This window comes from Camelus bactrianus, chromosome 11, assembly GCF_048773025.1.
Source record: "Camelus bactrianus isolate YW-2024 breed Bactrian camel chromosome 11, ASM4877302v1, whole genome shotgun sequence".
Taxonomy (NCBI): domain Eukaryota; kingdom Metazoa; phylum Chordata; class Mammalia; order Artiodactyla; family Camelidae; genus Camelus; species Camelus bactrianus.
Genome location: NC_133549.1, coordinates 85617825 through 85629258, shown reverse-complemented (window position 1 = coordinate 85629258; position 11434 = coordinate 85617825). Strand labels below are relative to the sequence as shown.

General features: G+C 43.5%; 1 pseudogene; it reads right to left on the bottom strand.

The window, feature by feature from the left end:
* Nucleotides 1–5827: 5827 nt before the first annotated feature.
* Nucleotides 5828–10974, bottom strand: LOC105072441 (zinc finger protein 532-like; annotated as a pseudogene).
* Between the last annotated feature and the right edge of the window lie 460 nt (nucleotides 10975–11434).

Here is an 11434-nt window from a genome sequence, read left to right as displayed (position 1 = left end):
CTCCTGCCTGTGACAGCGCCAGAGCCAGAGCAGAGGGACGAGCTGTAAGTATTAGTCAGGCTCTGCTGCCTGCCCTTGCCTTCAGTGCCAGGACACCCACTGTTCGTGATGTGTCTGTGAATTTACAATTCCTGATTATTCTTATTAGTGATAATATATTACTTGTGACCAGTTGTTTCTGTCTGAGTAACAGATGAAGAGAATGATAATCATTTTTTTGTTTAAATTTTAAACTTTTAAAAATTAAAAATAAAGCAGGGCATCACATTAAGGCAGGGTCCAGGATATTTTCTGCCCAGGGGAAATTTGATTTGCAACAGTGACACCCACTTGAGCTCCGATGAGCAGAAAGAGACTTCCCAAAACTTATCAGGTGCTGGAGAAGCTGCAGGAAAGTCTGAGCCTCAAGCCAGGTGTCCTGGGAGGTACTTACAGGCCCTGCTATCCCTCAGGCTCCCCCAGCAGTAATGGACTGCTCCACCCCTTGTCCAGACCCCAGGACTGGCATCCTTGCATTCAGCTTCTGCAGGGGAGGCAGCTCTGCCTTTCCCCCAAGACCACAAAGAGGGGATGGGGGGCCAATGCTGTCCATTGGGGTTAATTCAGGGGGTCCCATGGTCTGAGATAACTGAGTGAGGCCATGGTCAGCGACCTCTCTCTTCTCTGCCTAAAGATGGATGCCCCCACGCACAAAACATAGGTCCTCACAGGGAGGAGATGCTGAGCTCTTCCTGGAGGAGGAAAGACTGAAGCCCCTGATTCAACTGGGAGCAGACAAAAGAGACATCAGAAGACCCAGAGGAAGGGCCTTCTGGGCTGAGGCTCAATCTTGATGCTTAGGGGCACAGGCTAAGTGTTGGTTTGTAGGACTTGGCCAGAAGTGATCACAACCAAGTCTGAACACAAAACCAAATTCACCTCAACAAAACACCTTCAGTACAGGACCCCAGATATCCCTTGTCCACTTGGAAGTTTTGGGAGCTTGAGATGCTCTGTAGCTCATGACAGACCTGGGGGTAAGTCACATACTCCCAAGTTCTTAGAAAATCACAATCAAAAACTCTCAGACTTCTGATTCTGCTGAGGCCCCACCTGGCAAAGCCCCTCAGGAGATGCTCCGATGTCAGCCAATCATGGGAAACTTGCGGTTCAACTGTAAGGACCTGTAGTCAGGCTGCAAGGGCCATCCAGCCCCCTTAAAAGTTGCCCACCTATACTTTCTGTGGTTTTGCTTTTAGAAATTCTTCAACCTTTCAACTCCAGGGGTTCATATTGTCAATTACAGGTAAAAGTTGTGTGTTCCTGGTTTGCGAAACTTGGAAACAACAGACCAGTCATTTTACTTCAAGACATCCTCATTCTTTTCTGAGATTTAATTCTAATTTTAAGATGACATCAGGAACAGTGCATAACATTTATATTATTTCCAAATCGTGATTAGTATTTACTGTATGTCAAGCACTGAGCAGAGAGCAGGCTGAGAACTGATTGAGGAGCTTCCTGGTCTGGGAGAAGCTCTGAATCCACAGAAGGAGAGAAGACATGGTAGGAAGTGCCTGCCATCCAAGGAAAAGGGACAGGGCTCATGCTCGGGAAAGTCAGGGTGTGATCATAGATTTAGAATGAAATTGTGAATGAAAGGATTTGGCTGCATTCTCAGAGAAGAAGAAGACATGGTTTTGGAGGAAGCTGGCAGCAAGGGCAATAGAAGCAGGTCCTTTCAGGACAAGGGATCAGAAGGAACATTATGCAGCTTTGAAATTCTTGCTTTCTAAAGTTTTCATTGGGTATGATAATGACTCATGTTAAGTGAAAAAGTGACAGGTAATATAGGGTCATCCCATTTTTTCAAGTTCTACACCATTTTAGATGAAATGAGACAAATATGCTGTATGATACATTTCTAATTTTCATTTACATTTTATTGTTAATATAAACAGCAAAGGGCCATAATAACAAACTGCTTTCCCCTAGGGAGCTCTGCCAAAATCCTGTGTATCTTATAGGAGCATCAGCATCAGAATAAAGAACAGTGGTTATAGAAACTTTGGGAGAGGGACAGGTTATGATTTTAATTACCTGGTCCTCTGCCTATGATAGCTTTCCTGTATTGTATTATAACCAATGCTCAGCCACCTGGGAGAGGGTCTGTGCCTTGGTTTCAAGTATATTACAGCTCTCTTGTCCAGTACTTGGCCAAGAGAATGTGCTCATATTGTTGAATGAATACATTTGGGAGGGAAAATATGGCAGGCTTGCAAAAGTATTTGAAATGGGGACTCTTCTGGAGCTGTCCCAACAGGAGGTCATCATACATAGACACCTTCCTCACTTACCAGGCCTGTTACACCGGGTGACCTTCCCATAGGTCCTCTCAGCTAGGACCCACCTGTCCCAGGGGTCTCTCACATCACATCTCACCATCTGCTGTCACTTCTCTTCTCACTTCAGCCTCCTTAATTGTCTTGCTTCATGCCTCTCCACTTTAGGTCTCAGAGGATACCTCTGATTTTCTTGGGGATCCAATATCAGAATATTAGATCCTGTGGACCTAGTTTTATGATGGAATGAATTTACAAATAAATAGCCACATGAAGAAATACAGCTCTGCATGACTATTGTTACGGGTGGTTTCCCTTGAACAATCAATGTTAAACTCGATGGCAGAAAACAAATATGTTTTTCTTTGCAATGAGCATCCCTTCTGAATTTTACCCTTTCTCTGATGATGCTGTAAAAGACCTGACACACAGCAAGATGAACAGAAAGAAGTTACATCATGTTATAATGCTGTATAGAATGGTGTGATACTTCTAAAAACTGATGTTATCCAGGTGTGCTAGAGTCATGTTAAAAAACATTGTGTGAATATTACCCCTTAAATTTCTCATGTTTACATGAAATTCAGAAGATGGTGGTGAATTCATCAATTGCTTTCTCTGCATTCATTTAGATGATCCTCACACTATTTTTTCTCCTCTGATTGTTAATGTAGTATATTACACTGATGCATTTTCCTAGGTTGAAGCCTTCTTGCCTTTCAGGAATAGTTCCCACTTGTTCATGGTGTGTGGTTCTTCTTATAGAGACAGATATGAATGACTAATATATAAGTATTTTTCTGCCCTTCCAACCTCAACTCCAGCTCCCTGAGCCCTGCTAGGGTGGCCAGTGATGGCCAGGACACAACACTGAACCACAGAGGCTTGTGCCTTCTAATTAGTCATGGTAAGTGTTATTACTAACCCCTGATTGTTGATTTATACAGTTGTGACTGTCAAGAGACCTGCACTCACCCATTTCCCATCTCTGTGTCTCACTCTCCACTCATTCCTTCTTGGATTCATTCAGTTCTTCCTTAAGTCCATCCTTCCTCACTTTCAGTGACAGCCTGACATTGGCAAACTCTCTTAGTCTCTTTGATCTGAAAATCATGTTATTTTACTTTTACTCCTGAGTGATGGCTTAGAAGGAAAAATATATGGACATTCCTGTGATGTGTCCCTTGTCATCTGAAGATATCATTCTGTCATGTGTTCTGCCCTGACTTGGTCCTGCTGCCTGGATTGCTGTTTTTGCTCCCTGTCATCAGCCTTCCCTCCTTTGTGAGAACACCTTCAATTGTCCTTCACAGTACAGCAAAATGCTTCGGTCATACATGACATACGTATATTCATTTTCATATTCTTTTTCACCATAATTTACCACAAGATATTGAATACAGCTCCTTGTGCTCTACAGTGTGAACTTATTTTTTTTTCTATTTTACATATATTAGTTAATATGTGCCAATCTTGAACTCCCTATTTATCCCTTCCCACCCCGTTCCCCGCCTGGTAACTGTAAGTTTCTTTTCTATGTCTATGAGTCTATTTCTGTTTTGTAAATAAGCTTGTCTTTTTCTTAGTTTTGACATATAATTTTTATCATATGATATTTCTCCTCTTTCTGGTTTACTTCACTTAGAATGACAATCTCCAGGTCCATCCATGTTGCTGCAAATGGGATTATTTTATTCTTTTTATGGCTGAGTAGTATTCAATTGTATAAATATACTACAACTTCTTTATCCAGTCATCTGTCGATGGTCATTTAGGCTGTCTCGATGTCTTGGCTATTGTAAACAGTGCTGCTGTGAACACTGAGGTGCAGGTGTTCTTTTGAATTAGGGTTCCCTCTGCTTTTATGCCCAGGAGCGGTGTTGCTGGGTCATATGGCAGGTCTATTCTTAATCTTTTGAGGAATTTCCATATGGTTTTCCACAATGGCTGCACCAAACTACATTCCTACCAGCAGTTTAGGAGTTTTTCCTTTTCTCCACACCCTCTCCAGCACTTATTGTCTATGGACCTTTTTTTTTTTTTTTTTAATGTCCCACATTTATTTAATGTGAAATATGTTTAATACAGTTATGATGGGTGTGGTTAGTGCATGACACCAGATAACAGCAAGACCTTTTGAGGAGCTGAACGTTGACTACAGTATATCATGCAAGGATATCTATATATACATAAAATATTTCTTTTCTTTAAAAAAATGTACAGAACATGTTTAGGGAGAAATACAAGATACAAAATGCAAAAGAAATCATAGAACAATAAGACCAAAAAATATAACTCCCAGAGAACTATAAACGTTTTGAAGGGACAGAGGAGTACCTCATCTGCACTAAGAAAACAGAACTACTGATATTAAATATACTTACTGAAATGTCTGAAATAAACCCCAGGTGGCTCAGTGCTGAATTGAACAGCCAATTGTGACACGCCGGCTGCTGAACTGATTAGTCGGTGGTTGGAGTTGTGCAGTACCCGAACGTTTGGCAGTAGCACCCAGAGCAGGAAATGCCAACTCTCTAGACAGCAAAAGGTTAACTGCGATTTTTTTCTTGCTGTCAAGAGCCAGAGAAATACTTGATATTTTCAGTTGTGACTTTCTAATAGTTAATAAATTACACGACAAAAAAGTGACTATATAAAACTACTGATCTAACTACATACTATAACATTTACAGTATTGCAGCCCTTTCATCACTTTATCTGCTTGTTCTCTTTTATAAGCCAGCCTTGCAAATCTGCCCAGAAAAACCACCATTCCCCTCTCCCCGTTTTTTCCCATTAGGATACCCTTCTTACCCGTTCTGAGATGGAAATAAGGAAATCTGTGTTCCTTACTGGATTTCTGGCCCAAGTTTTCATCCCCCACTGGGACCAAAGCCATCTGCAAGGCTGCTCCCAACACCACTGCGCCTGGCCTGGAGAGGATGCCACATGCCACCGGAGTGCGAGTGTAGGATGGGCATGTGCGGGTGGGGCAGGCACGTTGAGGATAGTGCCAAGGCATTTAAAAGTCCCTAGTGTTTTGGAGACCTACAGTCACCTACAATTTATGTAGTGAATTCTAAAAATTAAAAACACTAAAAAAGGTATTATTGTAGCCTGTGATTAGTTAACCCATTCAAATTTGTGACATACAAAATGGTTTATTGGAGTTTGGGAACTGCCTGTTTACTAAGAACTCTGTTTTAAAGGAACAGTGCAATAAAGAAAAATCCTAACCCAAATTAGAAAACAAAAACAAAAATAAACCAAAAAATAAAAAAAAAAAACTTAAAAAACCCCACTTCAAAACATTTTCTACTAAATATTGATACAAACATGTAACAAACAGTATAAAAAGTTATTCATTTAAATATATGCAAACTCTTTTCAACTCAAATATTGTTTTAATACTTATCAAGGATATACAGATGAGGTGGAGGAGGATGTGGAGAGAGGACATATGGCAGCAGCCTAGACTGTACTGTTTACTATACTGCAAACTTTTTCTAACAAAAATGTCTTTTTTCTTCCAATGTGGACAGGGGTTCTCCTGGTGGAGGTGTGGGGCTATTTCTTGGCAGATCTCACTCTTTTGGTTGTGATGAAGGCCATGCCATGGGTCTGCATGTGTGCATTTAAGGCAGCTTCCATCTCAGAGGCCTTGGCTCACACTTCACACGTTCAGTCCAACACTAGGTGGTCGGCTGGCTCATCCTCAGGGCTGGGCTTGTTCTCCTGCTTCTTCAACCCCATTCTGCTTTACCACGGGCTGTGGCTCCTTGTGTTTGTGGATGACAAAGTGCCGGCAGAGGGAGACATGCGATGTGTAGCAGACACTCCAGGGACTGGTGCAAGGATCCATCCGACTTGTGCTGCAGGATGTGCTTGTGGAACCACAGCAGGTTTTCCATGGTGAAGCCCCACATGCACACTTGCGAACCTTGAAAATATTAATAAGCTCCTTCAGGGGTTGGGTGATGGCTACTCTGGGAGGTCTGAATTCTAGAACGGGTTCTTCCAACTTCCGCTTGGGGCTGGGAATCTTGGCATCTTCTTTTATTTCCATTTCCTCCTCATTGGTGGCTTCTGTCATTTCTTTCAGGTCAGGATCTTTAATACCGTGCATGGGTCAGATGTGTTTCTCCAGCACCAGCAATTTCATGAAGGCACGCCTGGGCTCTGGGCAGTGCGAGCAGGTGTAAACCTTCCTGATGCCTTTGTGTTTTATCCAGTTGTGATGGTAGAGGCTGTGGGATGAGCTGAAAGGTTTGTCACACTGGCAGCAGGGGTGTTTCTTCATTTGCTTCCCGTGCTCCTTCCTCACATGGGAAATGTAAACATCTCTGTGTGAACAGATGGTCACACCCCCAACACGTTCAACCAGGACAGGCCACTTTCTTCAGTTCCACTGATTTTTTTTCACAGGTGATGGGGATTTCTTTTCCAATTTTTCTTTCCCATTCATGGATCCAGTGTCTTCTTTGTTTTGATTTGTTGAATTTTGAGTTGTAGGCTTAATGCACAAAGGCAAGTCTATACCCAAGTTTGGAGACACTTCCATGCTTTTCAGTGTTCCATGAATAGATGTGATATTACATCATGGAGTTTAGATGGACCATAGATCATGAGTTTCTTCTGTGCATATAAAAGAGAACAGTCTGGACACTTGAAAACAGGCACCTTCTGGTTTTCAATGTGCTGGTCAAAGTGGTGATACAGCAGGGTGTGCAGGGTGAATACAGTGTCACACATGGAACACATATATATTATTCTTGGCTCTCTGATCCTGATGTTGGGGTGCTGTGTGTAGGCATGGGAATTCTGCACTTGGGGCAGACTTAAATGCCACTGGACAGATTGGACACTTGTAGAAGACTTCACAGTGAGAACCTTGAATGTGAGACTTCAGCGTGGCCGCATCAGAGTAGCCAACATTGCAATGCAAACATCAGAAGCCAGCTCTCTGCATGTAGCATAGACAGTTCTTGGTGACATGGGTCTGGAGTTGCACCGATCTGCAGGTGGCCCCACACTCGGGGCAGGTGTAGGGAGATTTGTGCTGATGGATTCTCTGGTGGGAGGCAGAGCTGCACTGGTGAGGAAGCAGCATCTGGCAGACAGTGCAAGTCTTCTGTCCACTCATATCTGCAGCCTGCTGGACATGGGTAACCAGTGACATATCCCCCAGGAAAACTTCATTACACTGCAAACATTTCAGACTATGCCTACAGAGCTTGGATGGGTCTTCATCCCAAGACATAGCTGGAAGGATGGGTGTGCTTAAAAGGGCTGATGTGACTGTCCCAGTTATGCCAGACTGAATTTATGTTACAGTGTGTGTGCCAGCTCCGCAGAGCTCAGTAGAGTGGAAGATGAAGCAGGAGTATTGCTTGATGGAGAAACAATCATTTGATCTGCTGGGACCAGCTTCACAATCAAGAGGGAGCCCTGCATCAACACTCCCTTCTCCTTGTGCCCACAGGCATGGGACAGGAGGCTGCACTTGCTGTGAATAATGAGGTTCCTACTACAGTGGTTGAATGTCACTTCAATGTACATGCTGCATCTGTCCTAGTGTTGGGTCAGGCTCTTTTCAGGGCAAAGGAGTCCTCATACTCTAAGCACTTGTACCCATGGGTTCATAACATGATGCCCATGTTGGCAGGAGGACTGAGGTTGAGGATGCAAACTGGGACTGGGTTGACTCTGCTCAGCACCTTGTTGAAAGCTTCCACCACAGAACTCTGCAGGTAGGATTCCACCTTAACCTTGACAAATTTTTGAGTGGCTATGAGGCCACAGCATTATTGCCTACTTTATTTGCTGCTGACGCTTGGTGAGCACTTGGCAGAGCTCAGAGGTGGCCTTGGCACCCTGAGACAGAAGGTTAAGTTGGCAAGGTGCAGAGTCTTTGGCACAAGTTTGGCATTGGCCAGGCTGGAGCCCAGCACCACGACGGTTTGCTGCTGGGTGGCATTGGCAGCTTTAATGATGGTGCTGCTGGTGCTCTGAATGGAGGCAGCAGATATGACCATGTCTTTGACCATCGTGTTGTTGGTGAGCTTCACATTAATGACTTGCAAGCCAACTGTCTTCACAGCTGTCACCAGGAGGAAGGTGGTCACAACAGGCTTGATTGTGACCTGTTTGGGGGTCAGGTTGGCAGGGGCAACAGCACTGGTGATGACCACTGACTGCACAGGTGCCCTGAGGCTGGAAGGAAAGGACAGGGACCAAGGCTGGAGATGACAGAAGTGACATCATGGATGCCACCATGGACTCTGTCTGTTCTGAAGGCTTTTTTCCAGCATCAAGATTGACTTCAGGCAAAACACCCTCATCACCATCCCCTTGATTTCTCCAGAAGATGTCTTGATGGTTTTGATGTGGACCTTGGTGATTGCTGGTGTTGACCCTGTGGGAAAGGAGGGCGATCCTTTGTTACTGTTCTCACTGGAGATGCTCCAGGGACTATCTGGCTGCTTGAGGGATGTTTTTTCATCCCTTTGATGAGACTCTGAGATTCAAGAGACTTTTCAATGGCTCTAGGGCTGTCATTTACTTCTTTTGGTAATAGAGAGGACTCACGGGAATTGGTCACTGGTCCTTTGGAGTTGGAAGTGGCCTGTTTAGCACTGAGGGCTGTGATCACAGCTATACAGGAGGAAAGCCTGGAGGATGGCTTGGTCCTTGAAGGTGCTGCAGCACCAAGGGAGGTTTCATTCTTCTCAGAGCTCAGCTTCCCCTCGTGAACCCTGTTTTCAAGCACACTTTCAGAGTTTTCTTTCAATTTATCATCCATTTTTCTGACTTTAGAAGGTACATAAACACTTAGATTTATAGAATTTGTTTCCATTTCTCTCTCAACAACTCTGTTTTTATCTAGATTGCCTGATGTAGAGATTCCAGTTTTACTTAAGCTTCAGAAGTTTCCCTTCATTAATTAGCAAGAAGCAGCCAGACTATACATAAACATATCTGTTACAAGGAAAACACATGGCCTGTCTAAAACCTTTCTATTTCAACATATTTTAAAAAATGAATTAATGGTTCATAAAGAATAAAAGGAAAAGCTCTTCTAAGGAGGTTCACCTATAATAAAAAACAAAAGAAAATACATTGCCACAAGAGGAGGAGGAACAGGGAAGTTTCTGACTTGATTTTTGTTGATGGGGCAGGAGACAAAAGAGTACACGTTGCCCCTCTTAGGAAATATGCAGCCAGCCCCCTCCCTCCTTCTCTTTATTCCTGTCAAGGTATTTTTGGAATTATAAATAAGCAAAATAATGATATGAATAGAATTTCAGAAAATATCTAACAAATGCATTGCCAACATAACCGTGTGCTAAGGTACATGTTGTCAATCACCCACATTCTAAGTGACCCTTCCCACCAAAAGCCACCACAGGTCCCCAGCTGGGAGGTGGAGCACAAGTTACTTCTACTGAGTTAACAAGTCTTGCAGCTAAAATACTGAGAGATTTGATAATCTTTAAATGTCTGTATTTCTAAAATATACTGGAAAGTGGAGAATATGCTGTAAGGGCAATAGCTACGGTCACTGCAGAGGGAAAGGAAAGCCGGATTTAAGAACGTCTTTAACCAATTTCTAGGGAAGGGGCTGAGACCACAGCGGTGGGGAGAGAGGGGGCTGAGGGGTCCGTGCGGGCTGCTCAGGAGAGAAGCCTACTCCCATCACACAGGATAAGGGATCAGATCTTGGGTTCTGAGTGAAAGCTTCTCAAAAAGCCAATTAATCCTTTTCTGTCAACACACTGCAGAACACAACATCGTGAGTGGCTGCGGTGTGGGAGAGGGAGTCACAGCATTTATTTCTAAGCAGCCTGCAGCAGGTACAAACAGAAAAGGTGGGAAACAGCGTGGCCTATTTGGGAAATTTAGAAAGTGCCCAAGGGGTCTGGCAGAGTTAAAATTTGGAGAATGTAATTTTAAGTTTGGGGTCTTGCAGCAGTAAAGTCACCATTGCCTAAATGGTGGTAAGTCAAGAAAGACTGGTGAGAGAGGAGTTATGGGATCAGATGTGCTCTTAAGGAAGCTAGCTGTGGTGGCGTCGGCATGCAGGACTTCAGGAACAGGGAGTCACGAGAGCAGCAAGGACAGGAAGGGCAGAGAGGAGACTGAGCCCTGCAGGACATCAGGTGCCCGGGGGGTGATGGGAAATGACACCAGTGTCTTCCGGGCTCCCAGGCAGGCTGCCCTCACCACAAAGTAGCACTTACTGCACAGAATCACCTGCTGTTCTGTTTCTTTTCCACTTAAGCATTGGGCAAGCCAATTTCCTTTGCATTTTGTTCTATCACCTAGCTTTTTGAGGTTAGTCATAATAATCCCCAAGGCAACAAAGACATCTTAGTTTCTAAAATTCACAACACTTCACACAACCTAAGGACCATATGATCTCTTTAGAGGCAAGAGAGACATAGATGAATAGGAATTTATTAACAAATAAATCACATTTGATAATAACTCAATTTTAAGAACCATTATTTAAGAAAGACCATGACTGAAATTTGGGTGTGTGCAAAATACAATACCTAAAACTCTTTAATTTAAATAGCATGCCCATCAGGTTTTTCCTTGGAGGGGGGGTTGCTACTGAAGGATCATCTTCTTCTTTCCCTTTGCTTGGCATGTGTTTCTGATTTGCCCTTAAAAATCTCTGGATTTTAAGGAAATAAGTAAAAAGGCTGAGCTGAAAAGATTATATACTGGAAGGGGAATAAAGATGTTACAGGGCCCCCAAAGCCGTGATCAAAACTCAGGCCTAGATCCTGAAAGGGCTGGTGCCAGCAAGGGCCACAAGAAAGTGGGCAAGTGTGCATTTAGATCAGAGATTGATTACAATATAAATATTGAAGAGATGGACAAGAAGGATTCAGAAAAATACACAGGACTCAAGACAAATGGATACAGGGGGAAAGCAAGGCAATGCAGAAAACTCGATTGCAAAAATGAAGAAATGTGAGAGGGTTGATAAGATGCCCTTCAGATCATGGTATTTCCTTCCAGTCCTCCAGCCTCAGAGAAGAAAAACTAACCACCCCACTATACAATAGACCTCCCTCCACTCTTTCTTGCAACCTGAATGTCCC